The sequence below is a fragment of the Babylonia areolata genome, chromosome 7, assembly GCF_041734735.1.
Source record: "Babylonia areolata isolate BAREFJ2019XMU chromosome 7, ASM4173473v1, whole genome shotgun sequence".
In the NCBI taxonomy this organism is placed as follows: Eukaryota; Metazoa; Mollusca; class Gastropoda; order Neogastropoda; family Buccinidae; genus Babylonia; species Babylonia areolata.
In genome coordinates, this window is record NC_134882.1 from 40898711 (window position 1) to 40905091 (window position 6381).

Sequence of the window (6381 nt, forward strand, 5' to 3'; positions counted from 1 at the left end):
CGCAGCAATTGCCCCAGTGTGTCTTGAGGCATGCATTTTAAGAATATTCGATGTCTGTGTACATTTTCCAGGGTTTTTTGATGTTCTAGTGTTCTGATGTATGCATTCTAAACATGTATGACAAGTGCTAAGTGTGTGCTGCACGCGGGACTTATCCGATTGACCAGACGCAGTTTAATTTTCCAGTCAAACTAGAAAGGAAGGACGAGATCTCGATTCGAACCCAGAACTTCATGGACACTGTACAGGGAGATAAGCGTCTTAACCAGTCTACCACTTTCCTCCACTTTCCTCCACTCCTACCACTTTTGTGTGTGTGTGTGTGTGTGTGTGTGTGTGTGTGTGTGTGTGTGTGTGAGAGAGAGAGAGAGAGAGAGAGAGAGAGAGAGAGACATATATCTTGTTTTTGTTGCTCTTGATTTTTCCCTTTTTGTCCCTGAATTTATATTTTATTTCCTTTTTTATGATAAAGAGCATGAACATAACTGTCGCAAAACTGCCATTAAAGCAGTTGGATAACATTGATCTGTCTGTCACACACACACACACACACACACACACAATTGGTGGTGAACAGTCATATAGCACAAATTACGGTAAACACAAAGAGAAAGAAAAGGAAAGAAAAAAAATCTACCCAAAAGAGATCCTGTGGGAAGTGTCCCCAAGAAGTCCACACCGACACATTGCCACCTCACAGGACCCCCAGACTGGCCATTCCACTGAACACAGATGACGGCCGAGGCACAGAACGAACTGCGGCCATGTCCACATTTCTTCCCATGTACTTTTCCGTTTATAAGACGTAAAAAATTGTAAACTGGTTAATAACATTGTAATATATGAAACTCGACATTTCTTCTCCATTCTTTGAATGGCCTTCTTTAAGTCTCTTGACAGGGAAAGAATTGTAGAGTATATATTACAGTGTTGTTGTTTTTTAAATTATAATTTTTTCTTCTTCGGAAAGAAACTGACTGGAAAGAACACAGGAAGAACTGTGGACATTGCCCGAACTGCGACACACGAGCGGACTGACCTGTGCAGAACGGCTTTTCCACCAACGGGTAGCACGTGGCGTGGAGCTCTGGGCCTCGATGACAGGTAGCACTGTCCTCAGAGGGTCACCACTGTCCTTCCCTCACTCCGTTCTGCGGTCAGCACGGCCACGGGGGTCGGCCCTGTCACTGGTGTCAGGTGTGTGTGTGTGTGGGGGGGAAGATGGGGTGGGGTGTGGGGGTGTTCTCTTTGCTAGATCAAAGGTCTGAACAGCAGTACTAGTCATAATATTAGTGATAACAATGATAAGTAGATCCATCATCTTTATTATTATTATTACCATCATTATCATCATTGTTACTATCATTATTATTGATATTTGAATCAGCATACATAGTATCAACCAATGCAATACTATGTTCACACTCATCCCACGCAATTCATTCAATGGCACAAACACGCATAAAAAAAAGTCATCTGTATTCACACACAACCTGTAACTTAGCAAAGGGGAATCCGAAATGCTTGCCAAAATGAATATGTGGTTAATGATACAGGGAAACACACACACACACACACACACACACACACACACACACACACACACACACATATGCGCCGGAGCACGAACATGTCACCTATTGTGCTCCATTGAAATTGAAAAAAAATTACGTTCCCCACTTGATTTTTCCCCCCCTGTTTTTGCACACAGAAGCTGTAGTTTACATCCGCCTAACCCAACTTCACACACGCACACACATACACAGAAGCGCGCACACACGCACACCGGCAGAAGCGCGCGCACACGCACACACACACACCACTACTACTACTACTACTTCTACACAAACACAGCGACTACGTCGATTCCACAAAACACACGCGAGCATTTTGTGCTGCAACAACATGCGGGCACACACACACGCGCACACACACACACACACACACACAGAGCTCCCACGATGCAGGCTACATACAGATACACGTGAGCAAACACGTACACGCAAACCGCCAGTTTTGCCACAAAGGCTGTGGGAAAGTCTCATGCTACGAACGTAACATCTGCCTTGTTCAGTTCATTGTGACAAACTCGTACTGATTAATTAGGCCCCAAAACACTCTGCTCCTATTTTGAACAAATCCGTGCATTATTGGTTTGGAGACAATGCCAAATGCCGTTTGATTTCAAGGGAGGTAACAACGAATGTCATGGATCGGGGGATAAGAAAGAGTGACATCCCTTCTACCTCAAAATAAACGACAGGACCTTCGCACAAACCCAAGGCGCTTGTCAGGACTTGAGTGCAAGCGCCGTTTTTTTTTTTTAAAAAAAAAACATTATCAGACAATACACACTGACGCACGTACTCACACAAGAGTGCAAATGCACACACACACACACACACACACACACACACACACACACACACACTACGACGGCATAAGCAACAATCAACAGGCTCATAGTCCCAACCCTCAACAGACGTACATAATAAATGATATAACTTGGCCGCACACACACACACACACACACACACACACCAGTTTCCATGACATACATACGCACCCACACATGCCACAGTTGTTGACAAATCTACAGGTATAGCAAAACACACACACACGCGCGCGCGACATGACAAACTGGTACTAATAAAATATACAAGCTTTACGAGCACATCTACTGAGACGACTGCACTGAATGAAAATTTGCGGAGTTTTGCAATAGCCACACCCACACACACACACCCACACACACCATTATCAATCCAACTGAAAGATAGGGAGTAAAACAAACGAGACAAACTCTATGGAAAAGATGCATGTGAAAAAAAAAAAAGAAAAAAAAAAAAAGTCGAAACAAATAGAGAGCTGGGGGATTGGAAGGGTGCGGACGGAATGGGGGACGGAATGATAATACTATGCAGGCTTATACACCGCAGTACCCCATCTCAGATGTAACTCTTAATGCTTGTTGCGCGGGGAAAATGCACGATTTTCTTTCGGTGTCAGCCGAGACCTCCACCAGTGGACAACATCAACATCCCAGCAGCACGAAACGTGTGTGTGTGTGTGTGCATACCCGGGCGTGTGTGTGGTGTTGTGCGCGCGTGCGTGCTGAAGATCATTTCGGATTTGGAAAACGTAGACGTGGGTCCAGCCAAATTGCTGTTGCATTCATAAATTTCCGGGGAATATCGTGCTTCAGTTCCTGAAGGAAGTAAAAACTTTATAAATTTCCGGGGAATATCGTGCTTCAGTTCCTGAAGAAAGTAAAAACTTTATAAATTTCCAGGGAATACTGTGGTGCTTCAGTTCCTGAAGGAAGGAAAAACTTTGGTGATGAGATGTATGATATGCATGCTGAGTGCTATGTTGTTCGCGATGTTTTTTTGCGAGTGTATGTGTTTAAAATTACAAGTTTTTTGGTTGTGTGCATGCGCAGGGTTATGCGAGGGTTATGTGTTTAAGCTGTTATCTTAGTGTTGGAATACGTATTTGACTCGGTTTAAAAAAAAAAAATAATACATATACACTACCGCGCAGCTGAGCAGTATTTTCATGACAAATCACAATGTACATTATGTTATTATTAGTGTTAGATATGATTACTGAAATATATTTTAATATTACGTGGGCGGAACAAGACACAATTGAAATGGTCTTTCCAACATTGTTTTAACTGGTTTGTTGGTTTCTCTTTGTGTGTGTATTCGTGCGCGCGCGCGCGCGTGTGTGTGTGTGTGTGCGTGAGGGTGGTGGTGTGGGGGGAGGGTGAGAGAGCATGCCTGAGCCGCCATTGTGTTCTCTTGATTTTTAGATGCGGACCCGCTGCTGATTGTATGCCATTTGATACCCTGTTGCGCATACCACATTCTTCTATTGGGAGCGAACAGTCTTGAAGTCTTGATAGGTTTTCAGTCCTGAAATTGTCCCCTTACGGACGGCTGGGGTATAAAACAATGTTGATAAACATTTCGTACACTGCACCGTTGGTTGTACGGATGACGACGACTCGTCCCGCTAAAAACTGACCAGAGAGGGCAGGGGTTTGTCTTGGACATGAGGCAGGGGCCAGTCCTTGTTCTGTGACTGGACAATGACTTTGGGACTGTGGCGGGATTTGTCCTGTGACTGGACAATGACTTTGGGACTGTGGCGGGATTTGTCCTGTGACTGGACAATGACTTTGGGACTGTGACGGGATTTGTCCTGTGACTGGACAATGACTTTGGGACTGTGACGGGATTGGTCCTGTGACTGGACAATGACTTTGGGACTGTGACGGGATTTGTCCTGTGACTGGACAATGACTTTGGGACTGTGACGGGATTTGTCCTGTGACTTGGACTGGTCATGTCGTGTCTTTGTTTGTTTTGTTTTGTTAGAGATTCCCTCGGCGTTTCAGTACATTACCATGGAAGGCTGATGCTTTTTGGATGAGGCTGAAGTGCTGCCAGTCGCTGTGTTCTGCCGTCCCGTGGTGTGACAGGACTGACGTCAGTGACCTCCCGTCACTGTGCCGTGTGGACTCCGTTGAGGCTCGGAGCCCGGCGCTGCCTCACTGCACGTGCAGGTGGCAAGGTGAGATTCTGGCGTTTGGTTTCAAGATCTTCTGCAAATGATTCGTCTGAATTATCAGCGTGGATGTCCTTGGCACTGTGGTCTGAATCCTGGCCTTGGTTTTCCAACATCTTATCTGCTGGTGAAGTGCGCTGCTGAGCATTCGTTAAATTCTTCGTACAGTCCTTTTTGGTCCTGTGGATCTTCATGCCATGCTTTGTGGAGAATTTCCGTCCACAGTCACATGGGAATTCCATCGCTTGCGAAATCGTAGTCCGTTTACCGTTTCCAGTCGTGATTGGGTTGGCGCCGATGGATTCATCGTTCTCTCCCCCTTTCGTTGAATCCTGGGAGCATCCCTTCTATGTCACTCGGTCTTTCGCGAACGTCATTCAGATTGTTCCTTTAAAGTCAATGGCTCACCTATGTCTCAGTGATAAGAAACTCTAGGGAGACATGGACAATACAAGGTCTTCAAGGTGCCTCAGGCACGTGTTTCGGCCCTTAACTCCTTACACTCTAAGGGAGCCGGGCCGCACCCAGGTCATGACTCCTGGTATGCCCTTGTATTGCCGCCTTTTTTTTCCAACCTGGTCCTCAGCAGGTTCGAACCCGCGCATACAGGGTGGCCACCACTTCAGGACTGAGTCACCTTTTCTGGCAGACGTTTTAACCACTGAGCCATCGTAAGCCTAGTTTGAGTAGGGAAAATTTAATCCTTATGACCAGATCCACCTGGAACTCTTTTCTGCTGCTTCTGCCATTGCCTTGAGAGCCCATGTCCTCTCTCTGCCAGAAATCGACAGTTGTTTCATGAGGCTGCAGGCAGATGTGCTCACAAACCCTCTTGCACCAATCTCCATGGCGAGGACTTTGGCTTGGAAGCTAGATTCTCTCAGGCTGCTGGCTAGACAAGCATACTTCTCGGTCTTGTAGATGTGGGCTTCATCCATTCTGCTTTCGTATGGCGCAGTGAGCAAACACTCAAGGCCTGATTATTCGTGTTGAGTTACGCTGCTTGTCATGCGCCTGGCGAGCAGATGTGGTGTAGCGTATATGGGTTTTGTCCGAACAAAAGCAGTGACACCTCCTTGAGAAACCGAAACTGACTTGGAACTATCTTTTTTTGGCCCTATCACCTACCCCTGTTCACAGCTGAACTGACAGGTCTGATGGGCTGAATATGAAAAGTGGCCCACCCACCCCAACCCTCACCCTTTTCAACGAGGCGTCAAAGCGTGCGATCTGATCCATATACGCTTCAGCACATTTGCTTAAAGCGCCCCTCCACCCCCTATCCCTTGCAGCTGCCCTTTGTCAACCCCTCCGCTTTCTCAAATTCCATCACCTTGCTCACTACCTTTGGAAACCAGTGTGTGTGTGCGCCTTGCTCACTACCTTTGGAAACCAGTGTGTGTGTGTGCGCGCGCTCGTTTGCATGTGTGTGTTTCTGTGTGCGTACATGTGTGTGTGTGTGTGTGTGTGTGTGCGTGCGTGTGTTTGTGTGCGTGCGTGCGTGTGTGTGCAAACATGATGCTTTTACTTCAATTTAAATTAAATTGTTTCTGCACGACCTGCACGATACCACATAAATAACACAATCAGCACACTGCACCCAAACAGTTCGTTGAAGAAAACACCACCATCAATAAACACTGTATAAATTTAATAAAAATCAATTCCATGCTTGTGGATACTCTATGCCAATGACCGAGGGTCAGAAAAAAACACGTCTGCGCTGCCCACGGCAATCAGAGGGGTGGTGGTTATCATTGCTGACTACAGGAAGGGGGTGTGGGGGTCAGAGACAGAGGCAGCCCC